Here is a 21,098-nt window from a genome sequence, read left to right on the forward strand (position 1 = left end):
AGTTTAGCAGTTAAGTTACAAGTCCAACAATAACACCCCATTCTCTGGCTGTGTTGTTGCAGGAGGTTCTGGCGTAACCAATGTAATAATATTCAAATGGAAATCCAAAACATCTCCCTCCATTTTCTCATGTATCTCCCCGAGGTGCCCAGGAAGGAGGAGGGTGGAGGGTGAAATCTCCCTGTGGGCCAGTGGGCTGATTATGCATGGTGAATGCCTCTCCAGAGTCACACAGCAAAGTGGTGCCAGCTCGCGGATGAACCCAAGACATCATGTCCCAGCCCTCGATCCTGCACTAAACACCTGTCAACATTCATTAAACCAGCTTGTAAAACTCCTACGGAAGCCACCAGGGCTCTTTGTCACTCCTGCCTTTTTAACAGCTGGTTCACGCAACCTCCAAGAGCTGGCACCTCTGGCGTCATTCCGAAGCATCCTTACATCCTTACTGAGGTGTGTCCAGCTGCCTACCCCAAGCACAGAGACCTTCCATCCCCACAGTAGACACTAGAAACTGTCTTCCAGATGGTGACAGCCTCCTGCTCTATCTCCTTCCTCTCTCCCTGTCCCTACTCTAGGATGATTTTTAAAAAAGACGTTTCTTTTCTTTAAAAATACAGCCACAGATAAATATACTTAGGCTGTCTTTTACACATACACATTTAAAGGAACAAAGGCAGGGAAGCCTCACACAGTTCTCTCCACCCAGAGGCCGGTGCAGAAGCCCAAACCCAGAAGGAGGGGCCGGTCTCTCTGCCATGAGTAATCCCACTCCCAGGTTTATAGGGGGCTTTATTTAGGGTGTTCCACATCTTCTTCCACAAAGCCTGGCCTTTAGCTGGGCCTCTGTAAAAGCCACTTTGCATTTTAACTCCCACTTCAAACACTAGTTGGCCTGCTCATCTTCTCACACTTTTATGTGGGATCCAGACACACAGATGGAGAGAAGGGACTTTTCAAAGGCAACCCAAGAGTTCCAAGCCTTCTCTCCCTCTGATCTCTTCAGCTCAGCTCAGACCCCTGTGCCCCACCCAGGCTGGCTCCGAACCGTCAGCATTCAAGGCAAACACTGAAGGCATCAGCATCTTTATTTCCTTTCTAAAACCACACTTTTCACTTCTGGTAGCTTGCTATTAACAGATTTCTTTGGACCATGTTTGGGGCTGACTTGTGGCCAACTCCTTATGACACAGAAAAATGATCATGATATAGTATTGAGGAGGAAAAAAGAAGAATCCAAAACTCGATATTCAGCGTGTTCCCAATTTTGTTTAAAAAAAAAAAAAAAAACACCCCTCACTCACATACTATATAAAAGAATAAAAGGAAATACACCAAAATGTTAACAATCATCTCTAGGCTTACAGGAATTTTATTTTCTTCATTACGCTTTCCTGAATTTTCCAAATTTCTAGAATGATCTTGTGTGGAAGCAGTACAGAGCTCAGACTCCGGAGTTTGAAAAACATGGTTTAAACCCCAGATCCACCACTTAGTAGAGGTGGAAGCTTGGATAAAGTATTTTCTCTCTCTGAGCCTCAGTTCCCTCTCTGGAAAAGGAGGAGAGTAATGACACCTTCCTTATAGGGTTGTCACGGGGAGGAAATAAGGTCATGCAATTTTACCAGCATTTGATAGCATGCCTGGTATATACAGTAAGTGCTTGGTAAATGTTAGACATTTTTATGTATTACTTTTTTTTATCCAAACATTACACTACTACCTCTGCCATGTTGCGTTTGCCCCCCTCTTTTTTTTTTTTAATTGTGGTATATGTACATGTAGCAAATCGTTTGCCTTTTCAACAACATTCTTCGCATGTACAATTCAGTGACATTAGTTATGTTCACCATGTTGTTCAACCCTTACCATTATCCATTTCCAAATTTTTTTTATCACACTTAACTGAAGCTCAGTGCCCCTAAATAGTGTGTTCCCCTTTTCCCATCCCACTCTCCTGTCCCTGGTCACCACTAAAAACTTCACTCTCTATGTATTACTTTTATACTCAGGGGAAAAAAAAAGGTAAATATCTTTAAAAACACATTAAGTCAAGAATTCACCATTTGGATTAAAGGACATTGAGAAAGCAACAAAAGCTCTCTTGAGAAGGTCGATGTCTCTGACAGTGGCTGGGCCAAGAAGAATCATCATGTGGACTGGATTTTAGACAGGTCAGTTTCATAGGAAAAGGGAAATAATGGAAGGGAGGGGTGATAAACAAGGAGTTATGACTGACTGACCGATACAAGGTTGACAATGGAAAATATAGATGCCTTTGGGAAAAAACAAAACTAGATCAGACCACAGGATAACCGATGAAACTATAAGCAATAACCATTATGAAAAGCTTACAAAGGGAGAGTAGGAGGAGATGATTCTACGAGCGGGTAAGCAGGGATTGTCTACCTGGCTGGGGTAATAGAGGGGCTGTGTAGCCCTCAAACAAAGCACAGTCCTAGGGCTCAGACAGGATTACCTTCACCTCCTCAGAGACTAAGGAGTGGAGTGAGAAACAGCCCTGGCTTACACTGGGAAAAATTTAGCCTCTAGTTGGCCCAAAGGAATTTTGGGATCGGGGCTCTGAAGTGGGCCAGCCCGGGGGGGAGCTCTAAAATGCAACTGTTTACAGTAACAGGTGCTCGAGATAAACTGAGGCAGGCTGACAGGAGAACGTGCACCTTACCCCTCTGAATGTAGCTGGGATCCTGGATCACCTCACGGTGTACTTAAGCAGTTTGGCCTTTCAATGGGCTGACCTGTTTTGTGCCAAAGACACTCGTAGCGGTTGGACACCAGGAAAAAGTGAATACTGTAAGTGGAAAAAGAACCATCCTCATTGCCAAGGTTCCTAAGGTGAGCCCAATTTTCCTGTCTACCACAGAGGCTCTCCGCATATGTCCAAGGAGGGGGAGATAGGTGAGAGGGGGGTGGCTTACTCAGACCAGCGCTCAACAATTCTGGGGGGCCAAGTCCTTAAGCAAAGTCTCCTAGGGGCACTGTCACTGCTCCTTTTCACACCCCAGTCACCAACTTCCCAGAAAGATTCCCCCAGTCTCTGCCACCTAAGCCCAGCTGGGCAAGAGAGCTGGTGGTTCCCGGCTGTCATCCTAGTGACAGCCCTTAGAAGTTCTGTTTCCCCCATTCTAGGTTTGCAAATTCAAATGCCTACAGGAACCCGGCAGGGAACAAAAATGAGTGAGGCAGGCTGTGCATTAGGCGACAGGGAGAGGTAGAGACTGTGGCAAATGAGAAAGCGCATGCTCTGTCTCAATGGGGCACAGTTACTCAGCTCCCACTGACAGTTGCCATGGAGAAAAGATAAGTCCAATATTGCTAAAGCATCTGGTTTTTTCAGAAGAAGCAAGAAATTTGGACTTCTATGTAAAATCTTCATATTTTTAAGTTTTGACAACCAACTATAATTAATCCGCAGGGTTTTTGAGTAGGAGGAGTTAGCGGATTTTAGAGTTAAAATGTCCTTGAAGTACATTTAGCCCAACTATTCATTTTACACACGAACAAATGGAAGTCCAGAAGGTTTCTGTGATTTCCCTAAAGCGATAGAGCAACTTAATGGCTCAGTTCCCAAGTCTCCCAACTTCTAGCCCAGAGCTCGATGCTTTAGACCACCCCACCTGTCACTAAGAGGTCTTTGCAATTATTCAGGCATGAGATGATGAACTAGGGATGGTGGCCGGGAGAAGGAAGAAAGTATTTGCTTATTTATTTATTCACTCGTCCAGCCAACCTTTATTAATCATCATTCTATAAACCAAGGTCTATGCTAAACACAGGTCTAGAGATGACTAAGGCACCACTCCTTCTTTCAAGTAGCTCCCAGGCTGGTGAGTGGGCTGGGTAAACACTGCATCCCAGCAGCCATGCTGCCATAGGCCTGGTCACGTGAGCTCTCAGCTAATATTCACACCCTGGTCTCTAAGTCTCAGACCACATCCTCTGAAAGCATCTCCCATCACTTGATACCATCCCTCGGAAGGGACTGGAGAAGTTCTCCCAATCCAAGAGAGCTTGGGGCACTTAAGCGATCCACAGGAAGTAGGAGGAAGAACTGGGACCAAACCCAGCCACTCAACGCCAAATGCCTTTCAGCTCAGGAGAGGCAAGTTCCGGTCCATACATTATCTTGGTCCAGCTGCCACTTCATACAAGCTAAAGTCTGTGTGCATAGGTGTGTTGGGGGAAGGGAGGTGTGAGGAATCCCAGACTTCGAAACTCTTGCCTGTTTATCAAGTGGGCTACTCAATTCCAGTGGCAGCCAGTCTGAATGACCCAATACTAATGGTACCCTTGGGCCACAGCTTCTACAAGCAAGTGGAACATCATTACCTAGTCTGACTGCCCCCATCAACAAGAGATTTCCCTGCCTTGGCTCTCACAGCATCTACTCCCGGGAAAGGAATGCAGGGCAAGAGCAAACAAGGTGATCTGGCTGCAGCTCTCCACCCTCTACTCCGCCTTATTCCAGGACTCTTGCTGCTCAATCATCAAGCAGAACCCTAAGCTGGCACGGAGAGGGTAACCTGCCATGTGGAAATGATGGTGCCCTTGGTTGGCCCCTGTAGGCCATGTGGTGGACAGCAGCAGAAGGCTGGGGCCTCTGGAACTTTCAATTACTCGGAGATGAGGGGCTATGACCCTTTATAAATGCACTGAGCCCAAACATTTGCAGGGAGCAGGTGAGCAGACTTGTGCCAGGGACCAGGGAAGAGGAGGGGGACCTGGAGGAAAGGAAGAGCAGAAATTAAAACTCAATGAGAATTTTCCAGAGAAAATTGAGAGTTTAGGAGATTGAATAATTTGTCCATGATCACACAGCTGGCCAGGTAGCTATTTGAACCCAGTCCCATCTCACCACCCTACACCTATGCTCTTATATAACAACATGCTGCTGGGGTTGGGAAGGCCAGCTTGGTGATTGGGACATGGGTCTTCACTATAGAGAAAGACACAGGAAGGGATTCAAGATTTGGTAAACTCCGACCCTGGGGCTGAAAACCCAGTGGAAATTAGCATTCTTCTCTCTAGCAACATAGGACTTTCACATCCTATTTCCTAGTTCCAGTAAGTGGATTTTCCAGTGTTAGGGAAACTTCCCTTTACCTGCTTCTCTCATAGGGCTAGGTCAGATGTACAGGACAGTTAACACAGAAGAATCTGGATCATACTTTCCTTTAGATCCTCCATCATGGGACTGCTCCTAATATCCTCCATCAAAGCAGTTGAATAGGGTCACAGGCTCACCCAGAGGATTCTGGGATAGACCTGCCTCAAGTTATTTCAGTGGCCCATTCTCCAAGGCGTAGACTATTACCCTTCCCTTCTGGCTTGGAAAGCTTAGGACTGCAGAAGGTACCAAAGCAAAATCCATTCAACAATTTTTATCAAGCACTTACTGTGTGCCAAGAACTATTCCGGATGCTTGGGATACATCAGTGGACAAGAAAACTAAGATCTTGCCCTCAAGGAGCATATGTTCTAGCAAAATCGAAGTAAAATAGTCTTCTTTGGAACAGTAATATTGAGAAGAAGAAAGGGCATGGACCTTGGTGTCAGACAGGTCTGGGTCAAATATCGGCCCCAACCCAAACCAGCCAGATAACTACCTCACTAGGCATTAGCTTTCTTATCTGTAAAATAGAAGAACAACATGCTGTAGGGGTATTATAAAGTTGTCAGGATTAAAGATACTGTATATAATATGCCTGGCACATAAGGTTCAATAATGGTAATATTGTCTTTCCAGGCCCACCTGAACCTCTAGATTGTAGGATGATTCACATGCCCTCTTGTTTGGGGACTTCCACCAGGGCATAATCTACATGATGTCCTACAGACGGTTTGGTGTGATGAAGAGCATGGTGTCAAAGCCCAGTGTAGTTGGGTTTGAATCCACCTAAGATCATGGAATTCCCCTTCTAGAAACTCCAGCTCCCACCCGTTAACCAGTTGCTGTTAGTTGATTCTGACTCATGGTGACCCCATGGGTGTCAGAGTAGGAGTGTGCTCCATAGGGTTTTTAATGGCTGATTTTTCAGAAGCAGATCACCAGGCCTTTCTTCCGAGGTGCCTCTGGGTGGACTGGAACCACCAACCTTTTGGTTAGCAGCCTAGCACTGAACCATTTGCGTCACCCAAGGACTCTGCTCCCACCTATAATTCCTGTTTGAGAGATAGGTCTGGATGGCCACGGTTGTATTAATCCTTATTCCCCTCCACAGGCCACAGATGATTAGAGCAGGGGTAGACATCAGACCTATGCGGGAATGCGCACCTCTTGGCATTTGGAGTGAGAGACTGTGTTAATTTACTTCAAAGAGCTAAGCAAGAAGGTCATACAGTCTTAAAGACTAAATTGGATGCTTAGTTAGCTATGAAGGGTCCTGTGTATGTGGATGAGGGGGCAGAGGAGCCCAGGTGGAGAAGAAAGTGCTCGCAGCCCCTGGGAGAAAGTACAGTCCACACGGGGCTATACTTCCACAATTAAGCTCTGTGATAGTTCCAGGTAACCTCCTAATAAAAAACCAAAATCAGACTAGTTGCCATGGGGTCGATTCTGACTCATGGTGACCCCACGTGTGTCAGAGTAGAACTGTGCTCCACAAGGTTTTCAATGGCTGATTTTTCAGAGTAGATCACCAGGCCTTTCTTCCCAGGTGCCTCTGGGTGAACTTAAACCTCTAACCTTTTGGTTAGCAGCTGAGCACGTTTACTGTTTGCACCACCAGAGACTCTAACCTTTTAATAAAGCCCACTTTTACTTTTGCTTCTTTGAGTGGGTTTCTGTTCTTGCAATCAGATGATCGCTAAGACAAATCCTGTACCTGTCTCAGAAGGTGGCTGTTGCGACATAATATGAAAGCAGCTGGCATTTAGTCGACATTCAATAAATGCTGTTGAATCTCTCAGTGTTCTTGTCAACAAGTCAGTTAGTCGCTCAGCAGAGGAAAGAGGAAACCCATAAATGGGCTAGACCTTTGTTCAGGCTGGATTCCAGCCTCATATCTCATGAAAGTCTATATTAATCAGTACCACCACCCATCTATCAGTTTGTCGTATCGCGGTAGCTTGCGTATCGCTGTGATGCTGGAAGCTATGCCACCAGTATTTCAAATACCAACAGGGTCACCCGTGGTGGACAGGTTTCAGCAGAGCTACCAGACTAAGCAAGACTAGGAAGAAAGGGTTGGCAATCTACTCCAAAAAATTAGCCAGTAAAAATCTTATGGATCACAACAGAACATTGTTTGACTCGTTTGCTTTGGACACATCATCAGGAGGGGTCAAGTGCCGGAAGAAGACGTGTCTGGTGAAGCAGAGAGCCAGCAAGGGGGAGTGAGCCCTTAGGTGAGATGGATTGGCACGACAGCCACAGCTATGAACCTGACCATGCTGGTGATTGAGAGGATAACGCAGGACTGGGCCATGTTCCATTCTGTTGTACATAAGGTCACCACGAGTAGTAGTCAGTGCCACAGCAGCTAGCTAGCTATTAATCAGTAAAATTAATACCGGCATAGGCCTCATTGCTTGCTGGGAATTTTAAGTGAACTAATCCAAGTTTAATACCCAGCACATAATTAATGAATGTTAGTTGAGATTGTTGTTCTTATTCAAGCTGCAACAAATATTGTTTTAGGTCTTGATCTAGGCAAAGAGGAAGCGCACAGTGAGAACAGGATCTGGAGTCCACAGTGAGAGAACAGGAAGACTGTTCTGGGGAGTGGGGTCAAGGGGCTGGGCAGTCCAGATGGCGACTCAAACGGAGAGTGGGAAATTAGAAGGGGACACTGGAATAACAATTCTTACATATATCTAGCACTCTACCATTTATGAAACGCTTTTATCTACAATATAGCATTTGTCTATCACAACAATCTATAGGGTAGACAAGAAAAGATGGTACTGTACATACTTTATAGACGGGGAAACTGAGCTTCGGTAAAGATGGGTGCCATGTGTACCAACTGAAGTGGAACCCACTCCTTTATCCCTTTATTCCACACTGCCTCTGGGAAGGAGGATAGAGGGGCTGAAATAAGAAGTAAGGACTGGAAGGGAAACTGGAGGATTTCTCTGCAAGTTTGTTTCTTTATTCCAAGGTACCTTTTGGATTTCCTATAGGTATCCCCGTTCTACTCTGTCCTATAGGGTCACTGTGAGTTGGAATTGACTCGACCCCAACAAGGTTGGTTTTTTGGTTTTTTATAGGTATCCCAGCAATGGGACATCTCTGCCCATCAGACTCAGAGGCTCCAGAATGTAAGCAGGGATTGTAAATTTAGAGGGCAACACTGGGAGGCCAATCCAGGGACTGAATATGCCTTCAGCACCATGCCCTGGCCCAGGAGAGGGCTTGTTCTGGCAAAGGACAGGGCTCTCCTCACCCTGCTAGGCCACAGTCTCATCGATAATACAAGGGGCTGCACTGCAGTGGTTTCTACGGCCTCCCCCAGCTCAGACGTTATGGAGTCCAGGCCTTATCTTCCTGAAGTCAGGGGTGAAAGGTGCCCTCCAGGGGGAGAAATGCAGATTCTCTGGAACAGTGCCACCATCAGGGCTCACTGCGGGTCACCAGGCTCAGGGACTCATCCCTAAACTGAAGGTCAGCTATTCTTAGCCAATCCCTACCTCCTGGACACTGCTTCTTCCCCAGCTCGAGCATGCTGTTGTTCGCCGCCTGTTATGGGTTAAATTGTGCCCCCACAAAATATGTGCTGTAAACCGTAACCTCTGTGCCTGTCGTTATAATTTCATTTGGGAATGACTCGTCTGTTATGCTAATGAGGCAGGATTAGTGTAGGGTGTGTCTTGAGTCAATCTCTTACAAAGTATAAAACGAGCAAGCAAAAATGGGGGAAGATAGATGCCAAGTCACATAGATGGAGATCGTCAAGGAACCAGGAAACAGAAGCTAAAGACACAAGGACCTTTCCCCAGAGCCCGCAAAGAAAGAAAGCCTTCCCTTAGAGCCGGAGCCCTGAATTCAGACTTCCAGCCTCCTAAACTGTGAGAAAACAAATTTTTGTTTGTTAAAGCCATCCAGTTGTGGTATTTCTGTTACAGCAGCCCTAGACGACTAAGACACTGCTCTAGGGTTGCCCAACTCATGACGCCCCATGCGCACTGGGATCAGACCATTGTGATCCACAGGGTTTTTACTGGCTGATTTTCAGAAGTCGATTGCCAGGCCTTTCTTCCTAATCTGTCTTAGTCTGGAAGCGCCACTGAAATCTGTTCATCACAGTAACACGCAAGACTCCACTGACAGATGAGTGGTGGCTATACATGAGCTGCACTGGCTGGGAATTAAACCTGGGTCTCCCACATGGGAGGTGAGAATTCTACCACTGAACTGCCACCGCCTCAATCCTAACATCGTACCTGGCATATGGTCTGAGCTCACTTCCTGTTTGTTGAATGAATAAATTAACAAACAAATGAATAACAGATCTGCTCTGCAATAAAAATGGCCTATGATGTCACGTTATATACAGTGGCCTTGCCCCGGTGACCTTTAGCCCTCAAATCAGAGCTCAGCCTGGCTTAGCCGCCGGAGAAGAAGTGGAGACAGCAGTGATTCCCCTCTGAACTTCCTCTGACCTTTCAGAGGGGGCATACCCTGAGGAACGGGCAGGGCCAGGGATACCCAGGCAGGAGGAAGGCTCTGCCCACCCCCTTCCAGAACTTCGGCCTCCTCTCTCAGATACCCTGCTTCTCCCAGCTCAAGGCCCACTGTCCGGGAGGAGTTGTGGAGAGGACAGAGAGAAGAGACGCAGCTCCATTAGGAGCTTCACAGTGATGAGGGCAGTACCAACCCTGCTCTGCCTTGCCTTTCTCCAGTGCTAAGGACCGTAATTACTAGCAACGGCGCTAATAATGACAATCAGAGCACAGCACCGTTACGGTTTCTAGCAGCTTTCTTCCAAGCACTCCTAGGACATGGTCTTGCTGTGCCGCGCATCATCCTTGAGGGGCTGAAGCGGCTCTCCCTGTTATGCGGCTAGAGGAACTGGGCACCAGCAAGGTTTGCTGTTGATCTGGGTCACACAGTGATGCAGTGATGGGGTCAAGGCCCAGTCACAGACTTGGAATGGGGAGAACTAGGCTCTAGACCTGAGTCTGCCTCAAACTAGCCCTGTGTCCTTGGGCAAATGTCTAGGTTTTGGTTTTCTTATTTGTGCAAGGAGGGAAATCAAGCCATTTCTCCAACTCTGTGTATCTCAAAAGCTCTGGCTCAATAAAATGAGGTGCTCTCCAGCCCAATGTCTGGTGACCGACCTCCCCTGTGCCAAGGTCAGAAAGCTCCTGGAAGTTTGGGTGCCAGCTGTGCCTGTCCTGGCATCCTAACAGATGTCTTACGAGTGCTCCCCACAAAGAAGGCTGCCGTACAGATGGCAGGGAGGAAACATCCAAAATCATCCTAATGGCCCACGAGTGCCAGGAGAGCAGGCAGGCAGCAGGCCACCGCTGAGGCCAGATGCCATCCTGCCCACAATACCGACACTGGCTCAGATGAAGGCTGGAGGCGTTCCAGCGGGTGGGATCAGACAGCCTCCTCCACCTGCCAGGCATCTGCTTCTCCATGATGCTCAGAGTGTCCTTGGCCAGGGAATAGTAGCTCAGTCTTTTCTCCCAATCCTATGTTCCCTCCCCCATCCTCTCCTCTATTCAATCTATCCTCTTTCCGCCATCAAAACCTGTTTGCCAATCACCTCCTCCAAGAACAATTTCCAGGTGAAACTTACCAACTGCTGGTCTCCCCATTCCCACCAGCTGCTCCCAGTCATTCCCTCTAGAGCCACCAACCTTCACTAGGTCATGTGACCCTATGCCAGCTGAAGCTTCACCTGTGTGTTCCACTCTTGTCTGACACTAAATAGAGGGACAGTCAGGTTGGTATTTCTTCCTTTCTTAAAGTTTCCTCCGTCTCCAGCTCCCAAGATATGAAGCAGGGCATTTGGGACCCAGGAATAGTGGACTAGAAATGGACAGCCCTTTCCTCTCTACCCAGGGACTGCTGCTGGGATCTCAACCAGAGTCTGAACAAGAGCTTAGCTGGGGACAGTGAAAACCAGGTAAATCTTCCATGAGGTGGACTGACACAATAGCTACAACGATGAACTCCAACATAACAACGATCATAAAGATGGCACAGGACTGGCCAACATTTTGCTGTGTTAGGCATAAGGTTGCCATGAGTCGGGGCCGACCAGCTGACAATTAACAACATCAACAAAGTATGTCAAAAGTCTGGACCAAGAGGGAGGGCAAATGCGCCTAGCAGCTGGTAGCTTTACCTGAATTTCTCTTGACCTCCCAACAGTTCATATGAAAACCTAATCTTCCACAGCATTGACTGCAGTCCCTGATTTCCAAGGTCTAGTATAGTAGTATTAGGTTGAACCATATGAAATTACCTTTTTATAGGTTAAAAGTAGGCACATATTGGGCAACTGCATATGGTTCAAGTTTTTAGGAGATCGTGTTCCCAAAGAGATAGTAAACTCCCTGAAGGCCTGGATCTCTGTACCTCTAGCCTACATTTCTAAACTTCCTCCTAGGACACGGCAAAATCATGCCCTTGGAAGGTGTTGAGTAAATCCTTCTTAACTGAAGCTTCAGGTAGGTGAAGGTGGGGAATCTTAGCACAAGTCCTACTCCCACACCTTAAGCGTATCTCCCCATAGGGCAGATCCTCTTTGTCCTCTTTTGCTCTCTGGTCATCCTGGATAGAAGGATGGAGAGCTTTGCTATAGGTTGCTGCATTCTGCTAGACTCTATAATGAAAAGAGTTTGGTTTGGGCGTGAGAGTCTTACCCCTTTCCCTTCCATAGAAGTGGAGGGTCTTGAATCGAAGAAGGCTATTTGTCTAAACTTGGTTTCATTTTACAGTGTGGGAGATGGAGGCCCAGAGATACCGCCCGCCTTGGTCAAGGTCACACAGCAGGCAAGACCCCAGATCACCGGTTTTCTGACTAGCAGTCCCCTGGTCTCCTGGCAGGCCTGGCAACACATGAGGACAATCTCCTCCCGTCTACCCCCTCCCAACTTCCTGGCTCTCGCTCATTCAGGCTCCCGAGCAAGACAGAAGGGGAACTAACTAAAGGATCAAGAGCCCTCTCCTACATGAGAAGCACCCTGAGTCAAGCCAGTCCTCACCCCAGGGTTTCCAGGGAGAAAAGAGGGAGAGATGAGTAGTCCTGGAGACCCGATTTCTCTCCGGAGCCAGGACCAAGGAGGCTGGAGGAGATGGGGGGCAAGGGAGGGGGGCAGCGTGGGGATTTGGGTCACTGACAGCACAGCCAGCCATGCCTTCCCTGCCAAGGCGGGGCACGAAGGCTCGGGGCAGGCACGGCAGGTTCTCTCAGAATCACCTAATCATGGAATTCAGAAGGAACTCCAATGGTTGGTCAGCAACAGCCTGTGGGGTGTTGGAGAATTCCTCCTCTGGAAACCTGGGACCCCTCCTCAAAAGGTAGCGGTGATTCTGGAAGCCCTCAGTCCCTAGGCTTCCCCTTGCTCCCAACTGCTGCTGCCTGGCCCATGGTGCCCCAGCTGGAAGGCAGAGCCTGGTGTTGACAGCAGTGAGAGGGAGGAAGGCGCACTCCCTGAGGGAAGCCACTTTGTCGGGAAGTCCCCCTGTGCTCCCGGAAGCTTAGAAGAGCCGCCTGGGGGCTTGGGATGAGGGGCTGCATTGGAACAGAACATGCTGCTGTTGGCCAGGCAGAGCAGGGGAGATGGTGAGAGGGGTTCTGAAATGTCTGTGCACTGCAGAAGTCTAGGAGGCCCTTCCTGGCACCGACTTTCCTCCTCAGCTTAGTATTTTGAAAACTTTCAAACCCGCAATCTTGAAAAAACAGTATAATAAACAACTATAGACCCTTCATTTAGATTCACCAGTTGTTAACATTTTGCAAACCCTCTCTTGATACACACACACACACACACACACACACACACACAATATTATGATGAACCATTTGAAAATAACTTGTAGATGCTTTGCTCCTTAATCACCGTAGCATTAATCTCCTAAGAGTAAAAATACTCTTCTACAGAACCATGTTACCATTATCACATCTCAAAAAAATTAACAATAATTAAACCAAAACCACACCCCCTACTGTCAGGTTGATTCTGATTCATAGCAACCCACAGGACAGAGCAGAACTGCCCCATAGGGTTTCCAAGGCTATAATCTCTACAGAAGCAGGCTGCGCATCTTTCTACCACAGAGCGGCTGGTGCGTTCGAACTGCTGACCTTTCAGTTAGCAGATGAGCTCTTCAACCACTGCACCACCAGGGCTCCTTAACAATAACTACATATTATCTAATATCCAATCCATATTAAAAATTTCTTGATTGTCCTAAGATATTTTTTAAAGTCCTTTTAAAAAAAAAATTTCAAGATCCAATTAAGATGTACGTATTACATTTGGTTGTAATGTCAGTTTAGTTCCGTTTAATCTCTGGGGTTGGTTTCTGCCTACCCCTCCAGCAACATGCATTTTTAATATTTCTTATGACAGTGTCTTTTTTGAAGTACCTCGGTCAGTTGTCATGTAGAATGTCCCATAGTCTAGATTTGCCTTGTTTCCTCATGGTTAGATTCAGGATAAACATTTTTGACCAGACCATACATAGTGTGGTTGGACTTACAGCAGAATGCCAGGAGGCACTAATGCTAGGTGGTCCCGCCACTGCCAATGTTTGATTGTTCGATAACTTGGTTAAGGTGGTGAGTGAGTGCTCAATCTTCTCATTGGAAAGATAGATTTTTTTCCTTCTATAAGGAGTAAGTTATCTGTGAGGTGATACGTTGACACCAACCTTTCACCCATTGGTTTTATCATCCATCAGTGAGCCTAGCCTGAATCAGTTATTACACTGGGGGCTGCAAAATGGTGAGCTTAACATTGTGTCATTACTTCCACATTTTATTAGCTGGACTTTCTCTGTAAAGAAGAGTTTTTCTTCCCTGCTTCCTTTAACTATCAGAATGGACTCTTTCATTCAATATGTTAAAATCCATTTCCATGGTTGTTCAGTTGTACAATACATTCCAACCTTGCCCAGGGGGAGCCCCTCTGAGCCGACTCCTGTGTCCTTTGGCATGAGCATGTTCTAGCTTTCTGACACAACACAGCTCGCTTGTACTTTCCTTGTTCCAGTCTCGGAACCAGCCATTTCTCCAAGGAACACTGGTTTCTTTAAGTGGAAAGTGGTATTTAGAAATAAAAATCAGGGCACTACGTATGTTCAGCGCTACTGGGGCAGCATTGCTTCTAGACCCTTTCAGTGGACAGACCTAGGAGATGAAGAACCATAAGGTCCTTCCTCACCTTCCCCCATTCCACACTTATACAGTAAAACCTGTGAAAGCTGGAACTGTGTAAGGCGGAAGCCTATCAGCGAAAGAACACTCAAATATTTCCCAATAAAATGAGCAATAGAAAAGTGGTTAAGACTGCACCCTGTCAAGGGTGGAAAACTTGAGAGACCCGGAAAAACAAGACAGTTCCGTCGAGTTTCAGCTCTCACAGTTTTCACTGTATCTCTCTTCTCCCACAGTGAAACGCTGATTCCCAGAATTATCAGTATAATTACTCATTTGATCTGGTCTACAGTACACAAAAAAAATCATTTCCAAATTATGGTAACCAACACCACGACCAACAACAAACCTACCAAGTAAAGTTCAAGATTATTTTGCACTTCTTTTTATCCTTAGGATATGTGTTCCACGAGGGATGTAGAATCAGAGTATCGAGTTCGAAACTTAGTTGTATTACTTTTTTTCTTTGCAGAGTTAGTAATCAGATATTCAGTTAGATTCATTGCTTCTGTTATTGTCAGCTTTAGGGTTTGCTTTTTCTTTCTTTTGGATCTAAATTTTTGAACCATGCAAAACATGTACATGGTTCAAAATCAAAACTGTCTGAAGAGAGGCAATCAGAAAAGTCTCGCTCTCATCCCTATCGCCTCCACTCTGTTCCCACTATTCCCATTTAAGTTAATTTCTGGTTTATCCTTTCTGTGTATGTGTGTGTTTGCAAACAAATACATTTTTTTCTTCTTCTATCATCCCAAAGGTGGCACACTATAGACACTCACTCTTTTGTCTCTTGCTTTTTTTTTGCTTAATATCCTATCCTGGAAATCACTTCATATCAGTTCATAGGGCTCCTACTCATTCGTGTTAGGGGGCTGCATAGTACTCTATTATATACATGTACCATTGTTCATTAAACCCATCTCTTAAGGATAAACATTTGGGTAGTTTCCAATGATTTGTTATTACAAATATGCTTTAACGAATAAGCTTGTGCATATGTCTTTCATACTTGTGAGTGTGCATCTTCTGGATAAATTCCTAGAAGCAGAATTGCTGGGTAAATGCATATGTTATTTTGTTAGATATTGCTAGCTTCCCATCTATAGGGATTGTACCGTTTCGCACTCCTGGAATTGATTTTGCAAGCTTTGTGGACCTCAGTATCAGGGGTCCTATGTCAAGAGCTTCCCAGGCCTATCTGAGCGTCCTTAAGCTCCCTACCAAAATACACATTACTGCAAACTCGCTCTGTCCCACACCTGATGATCTGGCAGGAAGGCAAGAAAAAGGGGTTCTCACTGATCCCATTCAGTTTATCTTGCTTAAACTGTCCCAGGAATTTGTGTGCGGAACCCAGGAAACCAGAGCAGAGAGAGGTGATGGGGCTGAAGACCTCAGCCAGCGAGGAACCTAGAGTGAGGAGAGGCAGAGAAGAACGGAGGACCCCCACCTTGACACCTAGGTTCTCAGCCCCCTTTATCTTCTTTAGCCTCTCCACTCCCCCACCCCAACACACACACACACACACTAATTGCCTCCCAACAGCCCTTTCCTTAGCCAGGAATCCTTGGCTCTGGTTCTAACTAGATCCTGCCTGGTTTCCCTCCTCAGCTCAAGTTCATGTGGACTGAACACAGAGGACTGGCTTAAGGTGGAGGCAGAAGTAGAAAGTCCTGTCATTTCTGTTTCAACATGTGCAGAGGAAATAAGTCAGTGGAACAAGAATGGCTCATACAAGGGAAAGAGGAAAGAGGAGACAAAGAGAGATGGTGGGAGAGGAAGCCAGTACAAAACATTCCACAACAGGCCTTTTGGACTTCAGCCCCAGGGCTTGCTCTATTCCTGTGGCCCATCCAACAGAAAAAGGTAGAAAGTGAGCAGGGAAAGGGTAACATCTCAGATGTCCTGCTTCCCGGTGGTCCAGAGGCCTTGCCTTTCTCAGCCTGCTCTCCTTGCTCCTCTTCACCGTGGCCTGAATATCAATGGTAGAAATGAATGCATGTCTGAGGAGAGGGAAGTGGGCTGCGTAGAAATCCCTGTCTCAGGGGCAGGCAGGGGGAGAGTCCAGAAGGCGGGAGGAATTTCCGCAGGGGAGGACCGTTAGGTCCAGGGTAGGGCATTACCCTTTAAGGTCAAACAAAACACCTGGGTTTAATCTAACCTAGGCCAAACATCCTCCTTAGAGTCTTAGGACCAAGAATGAGCATCTTCCTTTCCTCCCTCCATAGCTCGGTGGATATGGAATGTTCTGCCCTGGATGGGCAGGGCTGACCCATGTCTTTGGGTGCCAGGTTCAAAGCCAAACCGAAAGCCAAACCAGTTGCGGTGGAGTCAGTTCTAACTCAATGGTGACCCCACGTGTTTCAGAGTAGAACTGAGCTCCAGAGGAGTTTCAATGGCTGTGATCTTTCAGAAGTAGATCTCCGAGGAGCCTGTGGGTGGATTCGAACTGCCAGCCTTTCAGTTAGTAGCCCAGCACTTAACTGTTTGTGCAAGGTCAGGAGCATAGAAAAAAAGGGGAACAGGGGGGAGGGGGGAGGTTACTGAGAGATGCTACATTCTTGAATAAGAGGCAGTTTCCTGTGGAATACTTGAACTGCTGACAGCTGGCAGCTGGGTCAATACCCATCTGAACAGCCAGCACCCCCCCACCCCAAGCCTTCCCCTCCAGGCCCTCCAGTGAATGAGAGTGGAGGAGAGGAGAGGCTCCCCAATATCCTTGCTCATGGCTGTCCACTCCCCCACCACACAAACCCACATCTTGGGCAAATTCTCACAGCTCCACTTCTGCCCCCTGACTGGGCCCTCCCATTTTGACTTTCTTCTGACACCAAAGACCCTAGAAATCTGACGAATCTGACTTGCCACCATTACTGCGAGGAGCAGGCTTCCCTTTGTGCAGAGGGGCACCTAAAGCTCAGAGGGCAAGTTAGGAACCAGTCGGGGTGAGGTCCTAGATCTGATGATGCCCCATCATTCTTTCAGCAAACATTGACCAAGGGCCTTTAATGCCTCAGGCACTGTGCAAGGAACTAGGAGTCCCAGACGCAATAAGACGAGCTGTGCTCCTGCCGATTTGACCTTGACTCCAGGGACCAAAACCAAAAAAACCCATTGCATCCAGTCGATTCCCATGCACAGCGACCCTACAGAACAGAGTAGAGCTGCCCCATAGTGTTTCCAGGGAGCTGCTAGTGGATTCCAACTGCCGACCTTTTGGTTAGCAGCCAAACTCTTAACCACTGTGCCACCAGGGCTCCACGAAGCCAGGGACAGGAGGTGGTAAATGGAAGGGGAAGTGGCTGAGGCTCAGCAGGGCCTGGAAGGCAGGAACCCTCTGCTCCTGCAGCACTAGCGTCTGCTCCACTGAGTACTTAGATGAAGACAGAGCAGGGGAGGGTGGAGCCGAGCTGCGGGAGATTCTGACGACGGGGCGGGGCGGACAGGCAGCCCAGAGCGGAGGGGGCCGCGGGTTTGCTGCAATATCGATCGCTGCCCTGGAGCCATCCTCGAGGCGGGCTGAGGCTGCGGAGAGCCGACTCCACCGCCGCCCCCACCACACAACACAAGGCAGTGGCACTGGAGCCTAGGTGCGCGCTAAATCGAGACCTGCAGGCAGAAGCCCTCCCCAAACCTACCAGAATCCACCCAAGTCAGAGTACTGAAAATAGGCCTGCTGCCTGAATGGTGTGATTCAGTACCCCCAAGATGGAAGGGCACGAGGAAGGGAAAGGCGGAGCCTGATTTCGGGGTTGCACCTCAGCAAGATGGTGGCAGGGAGGATGGGGCTCCCAGAGGAGGAGCAAAGAAATGGATTCCTTGGGCCCTCTTCCAACAGAAGAAGGGCATTGATTCTGGCTTGGGACGCCTTACCACTGGAGAAGGCCTCATTGCCTTCTGGACCAGAACACAGGCAGGGAGAAGCCGTCTAGCCTTGGGGTGCAGTCAGATCAATCCTCCAACACCTCAAAATGAAAACTGGTTCCTGTTGCTTCCCGTCCCCCATTTAAACTCTCCTCCGTGTCTTTTGCTTCCTCCCTCCCCAGTTTCTCTAGTTGGGGTAGAGGGCAGGTGTTTCCTCTCCCCTAGCCTGCTGCCCACAGATTTGCCGGCTTCTGGACCAGGACTCACCTTCCAGACCACCTGTCCACCAAGCTGCCACCACCCCTCCCACCACCCCTCCTAGAGCCCACTCCCCGAAGCCACCCACCACCCGCAGCCAAGGAGGGTCATTGGGCTCACTAGCCTCGCTTCTTCCTGCCCTCCGCCGCCTAAGGCCCTCTCCACCCAGCCCTTCCATCCCCCCAGGCCATTCTCCTTGGCCCGTTCCAGCCTGGATTACCCCCTCGTCTCTTCCTTCCATGTAAAGCGGGCCCAGAGGTGAGGGGCTGGAGGGGGCATCCAAACGGGAAGGCACGGAGAAGGGGCCGCTCTGGGGAGGGGCTCAAGGAGAGAGAGGCACCCCACCCAGAAGAGGAGATGGCGCTGTAGAATGGGATTTTTTTTCCCTCCCTCCCCACCCTTGTTTCCCCTCCCCCCAGCGGGGTCGGTTGAGTGCCCGCCTATTTCTTCATCTGACATTCCCCCTACTAGGCCAGCAGCGCCAGCATCTTGTCTGCAAGTTATTGTAAGTCCAGCAGGAATGCCCAGGAGGGAGGCGCCTCTGGCTAGCAGAGTGCCCTGTCCTCTCCCAGGATGCGGCGGCCGCGGCCACTCCCGCGCCCTCCACATCCCGCTGGACAAGAGCGGTGGGAGCCTCGGCGCGACAGCGCGTGTGAGGCCGGACTGGCTGCAGGGGAGGATGCCAACCGGTATCCTCCGCCGGGAGTGAGCCAAGTATGTGAGTGTGTGAGACTGTGTGTGAGAGAGAAGGGAGAGCAGGAGAGACAATCCCAGCCTTAATTTCTACCTCTTTAGCAAAACAACACAGCGGCCCAAGACGCTTCAGGGACTCTCCCCCACTCCCCAGAGGATGTCTCCTGGCAACCCCCAAACGCCAAGCACTCACCAGCCCCAGGTCACCGGCCTTGACATCGCAAACTTTCCAATTTCACCCCTTCTTCCTCTCCTTTGGGACCAGAGATGTGTGGGGTGGTGCCCTTCAGAGACACTCATACAGTTGGTTCTCGACGCTGGTACACACTCAAACAACAGCGGTACTAGGGAACTCCTAGCTTTTTCCACAGCTAATTATAGCCTGAAAGTCTGAGGATGTTTTGCAAGCCTAGGAGAGAAACCGCTGAGGTTTCTCTGCAAAACCAAAGAAATTTATTTTGTGCACCCCTCTTCCCACTGGGCACCTCTCCTAGCTTCTACCTCCACCCCCCACCCACCCCTCATCCCTTTCCCAGTCCCCACTGCAGCCCCTCCTTCCTGCTGAAGATTTCTTACTTGGTTCTTTTTTTTTCCATCTCTCTTTGGGGCTTTCGAGAAAGAGAACAGACACGGAAAATATTTTTGCAACAGTTTTCCATTCTGCGTCTGATTCCCAAGCCAAGGGGGAGGAGAAGGACAGGAACGGATGGGAGAAATAAATGCTTTTCTAAGAGAGCTCAGTTTGGGTGTGAAAAGACAGTCCCACCGTTTCCCTAACCCACGCAGCCCAGGAATGACAAGAACTAGGAAAGCAAAAGAAATCACTTGTTTGATTACATGATTTCTCAGAACCGAGTCTAGGAAAGAAATATTTGACAAATCTGTGCACACACACGGAAAAAATCCGCCCAAATCTCCAAACCCAGTCACATAAAATATGCTCGGAAGACGAAATTCAGGGAGTTTTAGAACGATTCAAAAGAAAGAAACAAAGTTTGCAAATCAAGAGTCAATTCATTCTCAGCAAGCCTACCTCTTTCTAGCAAAGATCCGGGCTTCTCCAAGTGGGACTCTCCCTCCGGGTTACCATAGATGGGGGGATAGGGTGAGGGTGACCACCCACCGGCCTCCCCAATGTGGCAACCGCGCTAGAGATGCTGGCTTTGCTTTCTTGCCTTTCTTGCTAGGGCCGGGGAGTGGGCTGGGTCTCCTCCTCGGCCCTTCCAATGGGAAGGACCTCTCAGGTCCCTGGAAGATAAAGCGTGCAGGAGAGCTGGGCGGGTGTCTTTGATCTTGCTCTCCTCGGAGAGATGGTTCCCCAGGAAGTTGGTGCTCCCCCTAGCCCCCAGCTTTGGATGGCCTCAACAGCAGAGCTTTCTTAAGAAAATGCTTGTCATGGCAACAGCTCCTGCCAACTCCGTCCAGACCCTAGCTCACCAGCTCTCCCCGAGCAGTGCGGGTGGAGAAAGGGGAGGAGCGGGAGCTGGAACTGAGGCGGGACTTGGCGCGAGGCCAGACCATTACTCTACTGTTAAGGTGGCCCGATTGCGCGCTGCGGCTGCTTCCTGGTTTGTCTTAAGGGGGAATGGGGAAAGGAAGGCGGAGGAATCCTCTCCTCACTCAGGTTTCCTCCCCGCCCTTGCTCTGACTTGTTGAAACGAAAGCAGAGTAGAGGGTGGGAGGGGTGGGGTGAAGGTGAGGAGTGGATATGGGTGGCGGTATTCAACCGTTGCTGGGTGGGGGGGGGGGGGAAAAGGAAGCTTCTGCCAGCAGTTGGCTTCCTGCAGCTCCTACCAGCCTCTCAACTTCTTACTGGCTTAGACCAAGGACCTAGAAGCTTAGAAACCCAAGGAATCCGCGGGGACTTTTATCTCCCACCCTCCTGCCCTCTGAATAGGGGCTCATGGAGTGGAAGAAGGAATT

The 21,098-nt window shown here is 48.6% G+C and overlaps 1 protein-coding gene across 1 annotated transcript in view; it reads right to left on the reverse strand.

Moving 5' to 3' along the window:
• ATP2B4 (ATPase plasma membrane Ca2+ transporting 4) overlaps window positions 1–20,623 on the reverse strand; it is a 101,991-nt gene extending 81,368 nt beyond the window's left edge. The window contains exon 1 of the mRNA XM_023730330.1: window positions 20,209–20,623. The gene's annotated coding sequence lies outside the window, so the exon portion shown is untranslated. The remainder of the gene's footprint in view (window positions 1–20,208) is intronic.
• Window positions 20,624–21,098: the final 475 nt, after the last annotated feature.

The sequence above is a fragment of the Trichechus manatus genome, unplaced genomic scaffold, assembly GCF_000243295.1.
Source record: "Trichechus manatus latirostris isolate Lorelei unplaced genomic scaffold, TriManLat1.0 scaffold00035, whole genome shotgun sequence".
Lineage (NCBI taxonomy): Eukaryota > Metazoa > Chordata > Mammalia > Sirenia > Trichechidae > Trichechus > Trichechus manatus.